Source organism: Megalobrama amblycephala, linkage group LG2, assembly GCF_018812025.1.
Source record: "Megalobrama amblycephala isolate DHTTF-2021 linkage group LG2, ASM1881202v1, whole genome shotgun sequence".
In the NCBI taxonomy this organism is placed as follows: domain Eukaryota; kingdom Metazoa; phylum Chordata; class Actinopteri; order Cypriniformes; family Xenocyprididae; genus Megalobrama; species Megalobrama amblycephala.
Genome location: NC_063045.1, coordinates 40,443,282 through 40,461,231, shown reverse-complemented (window position 1 = coordinate 40,461,231; position 17,950 = coordinate 40,443,282). Strand labels below are relative to the sequence as shown.

Sequence of the window (17,950 nt, the reverse complement as noted above, 5' to 3'; positions counted from 1 at the left end):
CTATATAGTTTTATAGTATAGTTTTTGTCAGTGTTTATTTAAAAACACACAATTATGCAGAATATAAGATGGAAAATATTTAATTGATGATTTGTCAACATAATATATAACAATACAATATATACGGTATGATTTTACCTCAGAATCCAACAGTTCGACACAAAATGATAACTGCAAATCCATGTTTCTCTGCTGGAGTCCAGTTGTTTCTGTGAATTGCAGTGATCCATTTGCTTCTTTTTTTCTGTAGCTTTCGGCATTCTTTAAAGGTGCCCTAGAACTTTTTTTAAAAAGATGTAATATAAGTCTAAGGTGTCCCCTGAATGTGTCTGTGAAGTTTCAGCTCAAAATACCCCATAGATTTTTTTTTTTTTTAATTCATTTTTTAACTGCCTATTTTGGGGCATAATTAGAAATGAGCCAATTCAGTGTGTGTGGCCCTTTAAATCTCGTGCTCCACGCCCCAAGAGCTCGCGCTTGCCTTAAACAACATAAAAAAAGTTCACACAGCTGCATTACGAAAGTGTTCGTAATGCAGCATGTCTAATCGTGTAAGTACAGTGTTTATTTTGATGTTTACATTGATTCTGAATGAGTTTGAGGCTATGCTCTGTGGCTAACGGCTAATGCTACGCTGTTGGAGAGATTTATAAAGAATTATGTTGTGTTTATGAATTATACAGACTGCAAGTGTTTAAAATTGAAAATAGCGACTGCTCTTGTCTCCATGAATACAGTAAGAAACAATGGTAACTTTAACCACATTTACCAGTACATTAGCAACATGCTAACGAAACATTTAGAAAGACAATGTACACGTATCACTAAAAATATCATGTTATCATGTCATCATGATCATGAATCATGTCAGTTATTATTGCTCCATCTGCCATTTTTCGCTATTGTTCTTGCTTGCTTACCTAGTCTGTTGATTCAGCTGTACACATCCAGATGTTCTGCCCTTGTCTAATGCCTTTCATAATGTTGGGAACATGGGCTGGCATATGCAAATATTGGGGGCGTACACCCCGACTGTTACGTAACAGTCAGTGTTATGTTGAGATTCGCCTGTTCTTCGGAGGTCTTTTAAACAAATGAGATTTATATAAGAAGGAGGAAACAATGGAGTTTGAGACTCACTGTATGTCTTTTCCATGTACTGAACTCTTGTTATTTAACTATGCCGAGGTAAATTCAATTTTTGAATCTAGGGCACCTTTAAATATATACCTCAGGTTTTGTGTCAAAGCTATTTGTACAGTCAATCACAAAGCTCTTTCCCGTTTTGGATGTGTTTTGTGTGTTTTTCGCGGCATTCACGCTGAAAACCAATACTGCCGCCCAGTCTTTTGCCACTCAGTGGGCGTAACCGCAGTCATAACGGTCGACGGTTACGTCACATGCATACCCTCTATACTCTTTGTTCAGGGTGTGTCAAGGCTAACAGGGCAGATCGTCACCATGGGCAGGGTTTCCCTACTCTTACGTAGGAGACTAGGAGTAGGGGGAAATATTAAACAGCGTGTTCTGAGAGAATGAAAATGACAAATAGGGATTATAAAAGTATTGGGTGGATTTTTACCATTCTTGGCTGGCTGTTTATACACACTGTGGACACACATCTTGTTCAAATTTTGGATTATAGGTCCCTTTTAACTAACATAATGAGCAAAATATTTCATATGCTCATGTTAGTTCAGAGTGCATTACGTAATGCTAACAGATACAACTTTTTATATTAAAAATGTAGTTGTAAATGTTGAGATTATCATTAACTAAGTTTAATAAATGTCATAGAAATATTGTTCATTCATAGATACCCTTATTTATCCATGTAACAGAACTGGCTCTTTTAATTTGAATTGAAATGGAATGACGAAGAGAAATCTGAATAAATTATTCTATCATTAATTGACTCTTCATCACTTGAATTCCTCTTCTTGGTTATAGCTGCTTAATTAGACAAGCTTACAGAACATCACATCTCATCCCACTGGAATGAGCTTTCAGTAAAATGTCCATAAAGTTATACAAATTGATTGGATATTCTTCAGTAGGCTGTAACAGTTTCATTGTGTTTGGATTTTGTTTAGTCTTTTTGTTTTCTTCCTGCCTGAGTTTGTTAATTTTTGTCACTATGGTTACCATTTGATTAGTAGGTTGTTTTCAGCTGTTGCCTAATTTTTGTTGTTTTCTCCCAGTATCTGCTTGTATTTCAGTCTTCTGTTGTCTGTTCTAGGGTTAGGGTTAACCCTAACCCTAAAGCTTACGTTGAGTTTGGTGTGGATATCTTTGGTGCAATGTGTACAATTTGGGAGGATCTATTAACAGAAATGCAATATAATATACATAACTATGTTTTCAGTGGTGCATAAAGACCTTACATAATGAACCGTTATGAATTACCTTAGAATGAGCAATTTCTATCACATACACCACAGGGCCCCCTCCATGTCAAGTCGCCATTATGCGCCGGCATGTTTCTACAGCAGCCCTAAAAATGGACAAACAGTCTACAGAGCGCATTTTGTCACTCTGTTTTTAGAGGCAGCCTGTATCGTCACTACATTGAATACGCACAAAGTAGTAGTAATCTGGTTTATTAGAAGCAGAGACCGTTCTTTGTTAGAAGTAAGAAGAAACCTAATTACTTCACACAAGCTACTCTATGCTCTCTCAGACGTCATGTTGACCAGACAGCCACTGTAGCTTCTCCGAAAGGGAGGGGTGCACACCATTAGTTGCGGTTCACAACCACACCGCTAGATGCGGCTAAAATTTACATACTGCACCTTTAATAAAGTCTGTTTTATATTCATCTTCATGACGAGCTTTTTTTTTTTTTTTTTTTTAATAATGCAGTATGTGCAAAAAAATAAATAAATGTTGAGACCGTAAATAAACTTAGGGGAAACAATTCTCAAAGTCACTTCTTTATTTAATACTTCCTTTAATCTTTATTTGAAAGCGATTTAAACTGATAAATTTAGCGTAAGTGAACAGAACTGTTCCTAACATGTTCACTTTGTAGTAACCAGAGTTCACAGCTACAATGACCTGAAATAAAACAAATTAAATTAAGTTATTAACACCAATTTATTTTGAAGTAAATGTCCAAGCTCTTATTGATGTCATGTTTATTTGGGTATGTGGGCTAAAACACTTATTCTGTAGAATGATGTTCTTAAGATGCATTTAAAGATATATAAAAACATACCACTTGAATACTCTCTAGGTTCCCTGAGTGACCATACAACATTTTATTCTATTTTTGAACATTTTACATAAATCCTGCATTTTACACTATGCAAACACACAGTCGCCACAGACTTGCATTAGAAGAGAAAAACATGAGAAAATGGTGCATGACAACAATTGCTATTGTAGAATTGGCAAGAAACAACAATTAAGGTATATGGTCTTTCACTGTACATAGAACAAAAGTTGGTAACACTATTTTGATGGTCCCTTTTGAACATTCTGTTGACTATAAGTAACTTTGCAACTACATGTCATGTTACGGAAGTATACTCGGAACACAGAGATGACGGTTAAGGATGTTTGACAACAGCAGAAAATCAGGCGAGTAAACTGTGCAATGATACTTTAGGAGAGTGGATGACTGATATGTCAGTCTTGTACTTGCAGGACCAGGAGATCTTGGATGAGAAGGATGGAGGACAAAAGATAGCACACACCTCAGTACATCAGGTAAGTAAGAGTCACACAGTGACATGGGAGGAGACAGACACTGGAATGGTGAACACGCTGGAGAAATCCTCTTCATTAGAACGAGACCTCACATTGGAGTGATGTGAGGTGTGTGCTTATAAAGCCAGCTTGATGAGTGTCCTGATGAGGTGCAGATGTGCATGATTAGTGCTCTGGAAAGGTGATGGTGAAGTGTGTGCAGGTGAAAGCCAGAGAGGATGATGGGAGATGTAGTGTGGATATGGTGGATCTGTGACAATAAAGATTAAGCTAAATTAAAATTAGTATAGGTGTTATTTTAATGCTGATTATAAAGATTTCTAAAAGTTTCTGGGAACACTCATATGTTGTATGGACTGTAATTCTTACAAAAAAAATAATTAATTAATTAATTAATAAAACAATTACTTTATACATTTATTGGAATTTCAACTATTGTAATTTTACTTAATTTCAAATTAGAATAGCAATTCTGCATTCAGTTTAATATCAAAATTCAAATTCAGCAGTTTGATTTCCATTTAAAGACATTTTCAACTTAAAATCTCAAACAACCCTGACATGTACTAATCTTTAAGATCATTTATGATGATTGCTTTCTACTGTGGAGGTCACTTAAGGTTAGGCATTGGTGTTTAATGAAATCTGAATAAAATGATATGTATCAAAGGAAAACTTCAATTACTTTCCCTATCAGTTTGCAATTTCATTTAGCCATACATGATTAAATATGAGATTAAAACTTGATCCTGAAACCATCTCATCACTTTAAAATAGAATAATAGTTTTTACACCATCCTTTCACTGCTGTATTAATGAGATTAAGGTCTCTATGTGAATATTATTTTCATCTCCTCTTTAAAACTATACCAAGAATGTGTGTAAGTAGATGGGAGAAAGGTGGGACTGATTCTCGACTGGGGCTCAGAACCATGGGTGACCTCCAGAGGGCTCCCCAGAAAGCAATTGCAGCTCAGAGACCTGAAGCAATGAACAGTACAAGTGACCTACAAGAGACAGAGGCTAGTTGTCACACATCTACAGTAAATATTTCCCATATGCTTATACTCTGTATAGAGACAAACCTTAAAGTCTTGGCTAGAAAAAAAGAAGAAAAAAAAAAAAAGCTATTGAGCATTTCCTCATTATTGCATTAGCCAAGTGACCTAAAAGTGGAGCATATTATAACACTATAGCCTGGTTTCACAGACAGGATTTAGATTAAGTCAGTAGTAGGTCTTATTCAAACTAGGACATTTAAGTAGCGTTTATAAACACGCCTTAAAAACACACACACACACACACACACACACACACACACACACACAAAACATTGTTGGTGTTCATCTTGATACAAAACAATGGTACTGACATATTTCAAGATATGTCAGCGCAAGTAGCTTTCAGTTAAGACAGCTCAAACATGCATTTTATTCTGAGACTAGGCTTAGTCTCAGAATATGTGAAACCAGGCATAGGGTAAGTTGTCACAAGGGAACCTGACATTAAACCACTGATTTTGTTCAACATAGATTGTCCTTAATTAATTGTTAATAATTAATTTGTTGTGGGTAAAGCAAAAATATAAAAGGTACTTATTTTCCATATAATTCCTTCAGGAATTTTTAGGTCTCTAGTTTGTATTAATAAGCACTATTTTAGTTTATTTACTTATTTACTTATTTTATTCTTCCAAATATTCAACATAGTGATATGATCCAATGACCCACACTTTTTTTTTTTTTTTTGTCAAATTTAGTGAATAAATATTTTATTATTATTTTTATTATTGTTTTTGTTACAAATATGCATGTTTTCATTTGTGTTGCTAATTTTGCACATTTAAGTTTTTAAATTTCATTATGTCATTTAATTATAAAAAGGATGCAGGGATGTAAATGTATTAATACATTTGAATTAAAAAAAATTAAATTGATATTTGAAAGAAAATTATCAAATGCCCTGCATGGGGGAAAAAGGGATCATATTGCCATCTTGTGGTAAAAGTAGCATTTTAGCAGCAATTTAGGTATGTGCCTTTAAGATACATATCTCATCCCCCATTGACTACCATATGGGGGGCCAGATCTGTTTGGTTACTGACATTCTATCCTACTTTGTGTTCAGCAGAACAAATAAATTCATAAAGGTTTGGAACTACTTGAGGGTGAAATGATGACAGAATTTTCATTTTTTGGGTGAACTATCCCTTTAATATACTTTGCTGTTGTCCACTGTTTTTCAAACCCAGTCCTGTGAACCTGACATTTAACATCAAATCCCAGACTAACCCATTTAATCGCACGGTTTTTTTCACTCTTATTGAAATGAATAAGATGCGTAATCAAAACATGCATCTCTGTGAGACATTTTTGAAGAAGCATATGCAAATCAGTTTGTTTTGTTTTGGCTGATAGATGAGAAAAAGGTCACGATCCAAACAGAAGCGCCGCTGAGACTCATTACATGTGGATTGACAGTCAGTGAATCCACACTGAAGCACAATAAAGAAAGGCATTAATTCATTAGGCGACTGACTATTTGTAATATTGATGCTTTCAGAGAATCTTAACTTGCAAACTGTTCACTCAAGGTGTTGTACAGGCATGAACTCAAACGTCAAAATTACACATTCCTAAACACTTTGTAGTTTTCAATTAAATTGCCTTTCCTAGCATAATTGTTCACAGTGTTCACAATGAATGTTCACAGTACCCTGAGACATTTGTCCAAAACTTTAGTCTGCTTCTGTTGGAAAACTAGCCATTGCAACTACCACTTTGAGGATTTAAAAACTTCATAAAGAGATTGGAAAACTAGTCCACATGAATTGAGTGGTTTAGTCCACTTTTTCTGAAGAGAATCGATTGCTTGTTATGATGAACAGATTTAATTTAGGCTTTTACTCGCATGTAAAAACTGATCAGCGAACACAAGCAGAAGCTCAACCAAACCTACTACACGCGCAAGAACAAACCTCTTCAGGAAGCTAAAACACATTGGTTACGCAGCACGTTTGAGCTTCCAGAAGAGGTTTACACAAGCTCTTCTCTTTCTGTTAGGAGTTAGTTTTGCTAGGCAGTGCGCAGAAACTTTCTCTTTCATACTATGTCACACAAGTAAAGAAAGACAGCAAAAAATAAGCGATTAACCCCCTGGAGTCGGCAGTATCGCCAGTGAAGCAGCCAATTCTGTTCCCTTCGGAATGTGTGTTCCCCCTGCTGACAACGCATGCGTCACGAAACACAGCAGGATAAACGGAAAGCGAAAAAGGCCAAAAGTATTGGCGCTACATTTAAATGTCTTGCACTGTAGCATAATATTTCTGTGAATTGAATTAATCTTGCACTTGTTCATTTATGTATTATGTTTGAATTTATTCAGTTAAATTTTGCCTACACAAATTAGCCTAACATGTCTATGCTGATGTCCAAACTTGATGCCTCATATTATTGCCTTTTTATTTTTTAGCATTATAAATATTATTGCAAAATACAGAGATGACGTTAATGATATACAACTTTGTATACAGTATACAAAATGTATTAACAATGTTCACTGTCACCAAAGTACATATGATAAAATTTGAGTTCCTCAAATTATTGTCACAGGGGAAACAGATATTATGTTATATTTTGTTTCTTGTTTCTATGAAATAAAAATGAATAAATAAATATGAATAAAACCATATGTTGTCATTATTGCCGCCTTTTTCACATGCAAGATTCAAGGGTGCAATATAACGTTATTATCATAATAAGCATATTTCAAATATCAAATTTCAAAGGGCAATAATAAAATCAATCAATCAGTCAATTAGGTTAATAAATGGTCCTATAAATTGGGAAGATAACAACACAATATTGTCTCTAGAATTTCTATTCTTGCTGGCACATTCCAACAATGGATCCGAAAATGTTTGAGGAAATAATGAGTTATAAAACTCAAGGCACATACCCAATTGGCATAAAAAAGAGGATAAATATATCATTCATATATAAATTCCAAGTTGATGGTAAAAAAAATATTCTAAATTATTCTTTAGACATTGGAGATAACTCCGCAGACAGGAGTGAGTTATAGTGATACACCAAGAAAAAGTACTATGAACTAGTCAATGAACTATATGATTGACTTGCCAGCAACTAGAACATTACAAATAACCTGTTGTCCAATTTCAGTTTAAATGAGCCTGTTTCTTTCACTGGGCCTTCAGAACCTCCTTGCAGGTTATTGTTTAGATTCTAATAATTATAAAGCTATTTCAGTAGATGGAAAACTTTACCACATCTCATCAAGAAATGGTATGGGTTTGAGAAGAAAAGTGGTTGTTGGACAAAAAGAGGCCAACCAAATATTCTTAGAATTTCATGCCAGCCCCTACGGAGCCCAATGTGGAACAGAAAAAAAACAAAGCTTGCCATTTCAGCTAGGTTCTACTGGCCTGGAATGGGGGTGGACATTGGCAAATGGGTCATTCTTTTTGAACTTTATTGTGAAACATACAAATGGATTATGTACATGATTACTCATGTGATTATTTCTGAACATCAGGTTTTGCAGTGTGCCCAGTGCCAATATAGCAGACTGTCCATCAAGCAGGAGCCCAAGTACATCCCAATATGTGTATGTATGCTTGTCCACATTGTCCATGTGTATGTATGCTTGTCCACAAGTCGCCGCCATCCGCCATGAAGGGGAGGAGTAGGGGACAGCGGACTCGCTGCCAGCTGCCCTCAGCTGGAGGAGCCATCGCCGGCCGCCAGGGGGTGGAGGAGGATCGAGCCGTCCACCGAGTGTCCAGTACCATAGCATGGCAGTTTCACACTGGGTGTGTGAAAGCCTGCCTCACCCACTTCAGAGGGATGCTATTTCATGTAGCGTGTTCACTTTTAAAGGTGCTACAGAGGATCTTTTCGTTGACTGAGAAACCAAAGACTGTTACTGAGTTTTTGAAATGAGCGCATGCGTAAAAACAACCCCCCTCCTTCACAGCTCATTTCAAGGGAACGCCTCCCAAAACTCGTGCACGAGTATTGGAACACGAGTGTTTACCACCGGCATTCGCTGTGTCGTGTTAGTGGATTCATTATGTCGGACTCACCGCAGGTAACTCATAATCTGCAGTTGTTACTCCTGTCTCCTGACAAAAACATTGCATGTGGCGTGTTAATTTCGTCACCTATTTTTAATTTAGTCTTAGTCTTAGTCTTGTGGCAAATGTCCTTGTTAGTTTTAGTCATATTTAGTCATTCACATATCTTTTTTTGTTAGTCAAGTTTTAGTCGACTAAACGTCTCGTCATTTTAGTCTAGTTTTAGTCAAAAGAAAACTCAAGGTATCTTAGTCAAGTTTTAGTCGACTAAAAGTCTTTTAATTTTAGTCTAGTTTTAGTCAAAAATTTTTAGTCTTTTTTTAAAATAACACATTATTACTGAGATTATTACTGATAAACATTTCAGTAAAAAAAGTGTTTCACATATCTCAAACAATGGTTAAATGTCATAATTACCTGACAAAATACACTTGTTGAATGATTTTTGTTGAATGCAAATGTTAAACATGTCTGGTTTTCAATTTCTGATTTAGGAGACACATTCACAAATGATTAACCTGTGCTGAAGAGTATTTTATTTTAACCAACACAATTCAAAAGCCATGGCCCAACAGACTCCGACTGACAACTTAAGTTACAAAGGTTTTTAGTCAGACATAGATGGCCTCTCCTCTTTCCTGGCTGGTTGCTTGACCACATCTAGAAGCTATTGTAAGAATAAATACAACGAGGCCTCATTAAATGCAATAATATCAGGAACACACGTGTTATAGTGGAAATAAATAACTTAATGAAAAGCCTATGATCAAAACTATATTATATATATATATATATATAAGTATAAAGTAAATTACCAACTTAATGCAAGTTATACATGGTATTGCACACACCATTATTGATGATATTTGGAGCAATATTATATGTAATTGTTAAACTTGATTCCCTTACATATACATTTGCTTTTAAGCCTAATTATTAATTTTGATTATGATGTGATTGTGACAGGGGCGTGGGAAGAGGTTTCAGGTTGGGGGTGCTTAGTTTTTTCTGTCACCACTTTTGAATAAGAAACATTTCAAGGCTATAAAACTTGTCAAAACTCCGCGAATCACAAAAGTATCAGTGAGAAGTTGAGAACACTCGTTTAAACAGTGCATACACTCGAACTTGACTGCACATCACATTTTTTTTTACTTTATTGATACTGCTTTTAATCGTAATGCAAAGACTGGTCATCGGGACATAAGCTGTCATGTACAATAAAAGAACCTGCGCAGCGACAGGAAATATCATTTAACACAAAAAGCCTGCCTAGACGGTGGACTTGCGCTCAGGATTTTTTTTTTTTTTTTTTTTTTTTTTTTTTGAGCGGCGTGTGGACGAATTCTTTCTACGCACACACAATTTTATTTCTTGATAACAGACCGCTGCTAACTATAACACACCGTTGCCATGAACACTGTTGCCAACTATTTTCAAAAGAAAGTAGCTAAAGCCTGCCCAAAAAGTCGCTAAATGTCGCTAGATGACGTCACGCATAAATTAGCATATTCGTGACGTCATCAACTCGGTTGCATTCTGCCTGCCTAATGTGTTTCCTCTCCTAATCCATGCTCACATACTGTATTTTAATACAATATAATATAATATAGCCGAATGTCAAATAAAGCTGTTCTTTTATATATATATATATATATATATATATATATATATATATATATATATATATATTTTTTTTTTTTTTTTTTTTTTTTTTTTTTTTTTTGTCCGGCAACAAAACGCGTGTGATATAATGAATGACATTTTTATACATTTGTAAATTAAATGAATTCAGAGAGTTCGGAAACTGGATGAACTAAAGCTCTGTGATAGTGAGTAATATAATAAGCACACGAGAAAAATGGAAATCAAAACCACCAAACTAAATTCTTTAAATAAAAACCAAAGGAGAATCAGAAATAGTATTTGGTCCGTGGCAACACTGTGTGCTCGTGTGTACTCGCTCATTCACGTCTGTCAGATGCCGTGCACTCAACGGTGCTGCTGCTTTTCTCAGCCACTCAATGAACAGAGTAGACGCTAAGAGAGGTGTGATGGCAGCGGGAAAGCAAGACCTCGCGCTCACAGGACAGTGCTGGTGACATTTGAAAAGTTACTGAGGTTTGTCCAAAAAGTCGCTAGATTTGTCGCTAGGCGCTTTTTTGAAAAATTGTCGCCAAAGGGGTCTGAAAAGTCGCTAAATCTAGCGACAAAGTCGCTAAGTTGGCAACACTGGCCATGAAAAACAGAGCGTTGCCATGGACACACATGATTCTAACCGTAGAGACGGAGCGCACTATTTTCTTTAGCGGAAGCAATACAATCGTTTTTAAATCAATAAACTACTTTTTAAATCATCATTTTGTGTCAAATTATTGATTTATTTGGTAGGTAGTCAGCCTAATCAGCCTGTTGGGGTTGTATTAGCTATAACAACCGCCTCGCTCTGCATTATCCCTTACATAATTTAACATAAAAATAAAACTTTTTAAATAGCCAACTCAGAGTGTTTATTACAAATAAATGTTAATGAACAAACATGCATTTACAGCACCCCCACTTTCCGCGCCCGTGATGTGAAGACCCACACATGCATGTGGCAAAATAAGTAGCCTAAGTTAACATAAAATATATATAACCTGCTTAATGTTAATTCTTTGTCCGCAGTGTTTCCCGTCAGTTATGATGACACATTCTGACTTTTTGTCAGTATCAAAGCCGCGAACTCTTTCTGAACAGCTGATGAAAAAGCAGAGACGATTGTAGACGAAAATGAAGAGAGATTTTATCTTAGTTTTTATTTTATACAAAACATTTACATCTCGTCTTTTTTCGTCAACAATAATGCATGTTAATTTAGTCTTAGTCAAAATTTTTTGACAGTGGTGCAGTCTTGTCATCGTCTCGTCTTAGTCATGAAAAAAAAAGTCGTTGACGAACATATTTCGTCTCGTCTGACGAAATTAACACTAATGTGGCGCCTGTGGAGTATGGAAAGTTACTGGAGCGCAGCCACGCACGTCTCTCACAAGGAACGTAATGGCAGTGATTAACAAGCCAGAGGGCCAATCGCGATGATCGCGTAAACGATTGGCTGATGTTTTTAAGGCCCTACCTCGTGCACAGATGATGTATATTAATATTATTCCTTTCAGTGCACCTAATAAATAGTCTTTTATCAGTTAGTAAAGACAGTTTCAAGTAATTTTGCAAAAATGTATAAAACAAAACATCCCCTGTAGCACCTTTAAGGTGTGATATAGCATTATATAAAAATATTAAATGTTCGTTAAAATGGTATGATACTTTTCAGTTAATTTGTCTTGTTGCTACTTCAGTTTGCAGAACACATTCTGCAAAATTCCACAGTTGACTTCTCCAGTGAGCCACAAGACGTAACAAAGTTCAGAATGGAGATTGCTTTAATGCTGCTATGCCAATCTGGTATGGCTTTAAACTCATGAATGCTATTGATGTACTTTTTGGTGCGCATCACTTTCATTAGTATTGTACTGTACCTCATAGGTGACCTACAGTAAGTGAACTGTGCCACTGGAGAGGCAGAAACATTTGAAGTCTCTGAAGAAGAGGCAGAAACATTAAAAGACACTGGAGGAGAGGCAGAAACATTTGACTCTGTAGATGTTCTTTGGGTAACTGTGTATGCTACACAAACCAAAAATGCTCTGCCATAAAGTAATAATGAATGGACCATTGCTTTAAAACTGTTTTTATTGTCACTCTTATTTTTACAGATTGCCTGTGATTACTGCGGGCGATGGTTCCACTTAAAATGTGTGGGCAATCCATCCACGGAGGATGAATACAAATGTGTTTCATGCAATAAATGACTCAATTATGAAGCCTTTGTTTTTGGAGTTTGACTTTATTTTCCCCTTAATTTACACTTTGGGTAAACTGTTACACTTGCTCAAATCAGTCTCTGAATCAGTGATCTGTCGTCATTCTCTGAGCGAAATCCAATCTGATAGTCCTTAAAAAAATGAACAAAAAAAAATGAGACTTATGTCTAAAGAAACATTGAAATGTGATCTCTGGAAGTGAAATGTGATCTCTGGAAGCCTCTGTTAGTTCTTGGAATTACTAACAGCTCTTGACTCTTTATAAATCCCTATAAATTAATTATTTCATTTGAGCTAATTTTGGTCCTACAAGGCAAACCATGTGCCGCACAAACATTCATACGGGTTGCAGAAAGAAAGGAAATGAGAGAGAAAGAGTTTTAAGAGAGAGAACGATATGATGAGCATTTCTAGCAAAATATGCACTTCAAAAGACCTGACCTGAACGAACCATGAATCATTACTTTAATGCACCAGTTCAGCTTCATTATCTGGAGGTACTTGCTTGTCAACTTTAAATGTGAATCTCCTCGTCAGCGTCCTTAGCTTGGAGAGAAGGGTTTTCCGAGTCGATGATTTGTTGCAGAATCTTTTCAGGTCCGGATGGTGGTTAGGTAAAACCCAATCACATTTGAGCGTGCTGGCAAAATGAAAAAGGAAGTCTCTTTGTCGTGGCTGGAGTTAAAGTTGAGGCGGCAAATTTATTGGTTAAACTTTGCCACAAACTTAGAACACAAGACTATCAACAGAAAGAAAGTTAAGTGAAAGAAACAAAAAAATGAGTGAAAGTTGGCTTGGTCTTGCTTTGTCTTGTCTTTGTTTCGTTCTTATTGTTACTCCTTGGTTACTTTTTATTCTTACTGTAATTCTTACTGTGATGTGACTATTTAAACTTAGGTATTTGTCCCACCTCTGTGAGGAGTTCTGGCCAATCAGCCACCCCCAATCATGAAATAAGTGTTATCTCCAGTCTCTGGAATTGCCGGCTTTGGAAGAGAGTACCGTTAAGACAATTTCTATTAAATGGAATATTATACATTTTACACATATTTCATTCATTCATACAATAAATACTTTCATTCAACCATTCAAAAGTTATAACAGTTACACGAGTTGTGGGTGTTCTAAAACAAAACTGGTTACATGTGTGGACATGATATACAATTTATGCAGTTGAAAGATGTTTGATAGGTCCGTTTCAAATTGTTTGGGACAATTTGATGCAGTTTTAGTTGTAGAAACAGTCCTTGTTGGTTTTTCTGTAAAGTTAGGTCACTCAGAGAAACAGGCCTGCGGAGTATGGGCATTTGTCTTGGCTAGCTGCTCTTCAAGGGACCACTGGATGGGACTGACGAACAGGCTAGAGGGAACAATGGGATCTAGTGATATGTGCGAATCATCGGGAGCAAACTGCCGGGACAAAGCATCTGTCTTGATGTTTTTGGAGCCAGGTCTGTATGAGATGAAGTTAAATCTGATGAAGAATAATGCCCAACAAGCTTGGCACGGATTCAGGCGTTCAGCTTCGCGAAGATACTCCAAATTTTTATGGTCTGTGTAAACAATGAATGATGAAACGATGGGTGATGAGCTCCCTCTAGCCAGTGACGCCATTCCTCTAGTGCCATCTTGATGGCCAGCAGTTCTCGATTGCCAATATCGTAGTTTCTTTCCTCCAGGGTGAGTTTCTTGGAAAAGAAGGCACATAGATGGAGTCTAAGAGGCTTCCCCTGCTGCTGAGAAAGCACTGCTCCTACTCCTGTGGTGGATGCATCAACTTCCACCTCGAATGTTTTTTCTGGATCGGGATGGATAAGGAGCGGTGCGTTGGTGAAAGCCTTCTTCAGCGAGAGCATGGTGTCGGTGGCTGCTGGAGTCCAGGACAGAGACTTGGGCCTGCCTTTTAGGAGACTGGCGAGTGGACAGGTGATGGAACTGAAATTGTAGATGAACCGCGGATAGAAATTGGCAATCCCTAGGAAACGTTGTAATTCCTTCACTGTCTTGAGTGTAGGCCAGTCATGGATTGCAGAGACCTTCCCTTCGTCCATTGTCCAAGTGCATTGAGGGAAAAGCGGTCTTCCATTCGTCTCCCTCACGTATCCGGATGAGGTTGTAGGCACTTCGGAGGTCCAACTTGGTAAATATGGTAGCACCTTTAAGATGTTCCAGGGCCACTAGGACGAGGGGAAGTGGATATCGGAATTTCACGGTGATCTGGTTTAATGCCTGGTAATCAATGCAGGGCCTCAAGCCTCCGTCCTTCTTGGCCACAAAGAAAAAACTCGAAGCAGCAGGGGAGGTAGATGAACAGATATAACCCTGTTGTAGTGCCTCCTGTATATACTCCTCCATGGCCTTCTGTTCAGGGATGGAGAGAGGATATATCTTGCCACGGGGCACTGGCTCACCCGGTGTGAGGTCTATGGTTCAATTCCATGGTCTGTGAGGTGGTAGTTGGGAGGCTTGTCTTGGGCAAAAAACTTCACTGAAGGGGGCGTACTCAGCAGGAATATCAATGGATTGTTTCTCTAGGGGACTCTCAATCGAGAAGGACAGGACAGGTAAGTGGTTGACAGGTTGGCAAGCCGAGAGGGATGAGAAACATCTCTCACCCCACTTCAGGACTTCGCCTGTGGCCCAAGACAGAACCGGTTCATGTTGAATTAGCCAGGGATGCCTTAGGACGATGTCAGCGGTGGAGTTCTCCAGAACCAGTATTTCGATGTTTTCGACATGAGGAGACCTATCTGGAGTTGTACTGGTCTGACGCTATGGCAAACTTGGTCAGCCGACGTTGTCGTTGAGCCGGGGTTAGATGAGTGGTCTCAACTTGCATGTATTCCACATCTGGTTCTGGAGAGCCGACATACTCTGGTTGGCAGAGAGATGAGGAGAACTGCTGACCCTGTTGGTGTTCCATACATCCCTGCACACGATGAGCAACTCTGATGGAGAGTTGGATGAATTTTTCCAGACCCATGGCACCATCATATGCCGCAAGATGCATCCGCAGCTTAGGCTTGAGCCCTTGACGGAAAGTTGTGAGGAGAGAACGCTCGTTCCATCCACTCGCAGCAACTAGAGTACAGAAACATAAAGCATAATCATTAATAGAGCTCTTTCCCTGTTGCAAGTGATATAATTGCTCACCAACACTTGAATCTCCAACAGGTTTTTCAAAAACTTCACGGAAATGGGTCAAAAAGGCGTCCAAGGCTTGTGTGACTGGACCATTCTGATTCCATATTGTCTCCAGCCATTGGAGCGCTCGCTCCCTTAACAGAGTAATAATAAAGGAAATTTTAGCCTTCTAGGTGGGGAGTTGCTGCAGCTGCATCTCCAGGGCCAGCGAGCACTGAAGGAGAAAACCATTGCAATCCTCCTCCGAACCAGAGTAGGGCGCTGGCAAGACCATGGGACTGGCAATAACAGTGGGTGAATTTAATTTTAGTTTTGGTATAACATTATAATACCATATATTTATACTTTTTTTCTTTAACAAGGAAATCAAACCAATAACATTTGAGGCTTAATGCTATAGAAAAGTAATACAAGTTTTTCAGGAAGAGTGTTTGCAGCTTGCTTAGTGAAGTTTCTAAATGTAATTTAGGGAGGAGCAAGCCCATCTAATCTTCCAATAAACAGCCAGAGTATATAAGCAGCTGCTTACCTCTCTTCAGTCTCAGCTGTTCCAGCACCCCTCCACCTCCCCAAACTCCACCTTTATATCAGGTACCTTGCCTTATGTAATCATATTCTAGATTTATTCACTGTGGGGGTTATATCAGAGCTCAAGTTGAAGCTGCTTCATCAAGCCCCTCATCAGTGGACAGCAAGCCAAATAAGCTAACCTAATACCTTAAAGATTATATGGGCAAACAAACTTGTAAATTTTCATATGAAAATATGGCATGCAGTTGCTTCAAACAATTGTATACAGTTATTAAAAACATCATTCAGTGTAAACTGTGATAATCGTAATTAATAATTACAATTACAATTTCAAGGGAATAATTGTAGCATATGCACACGTATCAGGATAATCAATAAACTTTGGAGTTTTCAGAACGCTTTTAACCTGATGAACTGTGTTCGTTAATCACTAACTCGGCCCCGACCAGTCTGCATAAGATGAGCCCACTTGACACCTTTGTGGACCCGTGAGGGTAAACAGAAAACTCCAACTTCCTCACTTTGGTGACTTCAAAAGGAGGACCCCCCCCCCCCCCCCAGTGAAGGAATTACAACGTTTCCTAGGGATTGCCAATTTCTATCCGCGGTTCATCTACAATTTTATAATCATTGTAACCCCCCCCCCCCCCCCCCCACAGTGAAGGAATTACAACGTTTCCTAGGGATTGCCAATTTCTATCCGCGGTTCATCTACAATTTTATAATCATTGTAACCCTTGACCATCAAAACATAGGGGTACACATCAGCTTTTTTCTGTTATCATGTTTGATTCAGGAGATATGATACAAAATACATAATTTGGTTATGGCGGAAAAGTAAAATGGTCGCCATGGGAGTCGTTTTTGTGATGGCTCCATTTCTGAAAAAAACGTATTTTTATCCTCACTTTCAGTTGGTGAATTTCTTTTGAATTTCAGTTGGTATTATCCTGGGCAATTAATTCTGGACAGTTAATGTTGTTTGAAATAATAGTTTATCAACCATACTCTAACTAAAATTTTTATTTTTGACATTGATGCGTACCATACCACAAGAATGTGCAATTTATTAGACAAAGGAATTCAACTAAAATGGTCTGATATAGGCTATAATGGCAATAACTACAAAACTAGAAATCTTTATGTCGGGTTGAAGACCCTTTGCCTCAAATCATTATATTTGTCTGCAATGAAAAGCTTAGTTGAAGCCTAACACAAATACACTATATTGCCAAAAGTTTTGGGACACCTGCCTTTACATGCACATGAACTTTAATGATATCCCATTCTTAATCCGTAGGGTTTAATATGGAGTTGGCCCACCCTTTGCAGCTATAACAGCCTCAACTCTTCTAGGAAGGCTTTCCACAAGGTTTAGGGGTGTTTATGGGAATTTTTGACCATTCTTCTAGAAGCGCATTTGTGAGGTCAGGCAGTGATGTTGGCGAGAAGGCCTGGCTCGCAGTCTCCGCTCTAATTCATCCCAAAGGTGTTCTGTCGGGTTGAGGTCAGAACTCTGTGCCTCCACACCAAACTCATTCATCTATGTCTTTATGGACCTTGCTTTGTGCACTAGTGAGCAGTCATGTTGGAACAGGAAGGGGCC

General features: G+C 37.8%; 1 long non-coding RNA gene across 1 annotated transcript; it reads left to right on the top strand.

The window, feature by feature from the left end:
• The first annotated feature begins 12,006 nt into the window (after positions 1 to 12,006).
• LOC125262879 lies at positions 12,007 to 12,924 on the top strand. Its single transcript, XR_007183653.1, has 3 exons — positions 12,007 to 12,250; positions 12,332 to 12,459; positions 12,562 to 12,924. It is a non-coding gene; the product is annotated as an uncharacterized LOC125262879 (long non-coding RNA).
• The last annotated feature ends 5,026 nt before the right edge of the window (positions 12,925 to 17,950 follow it).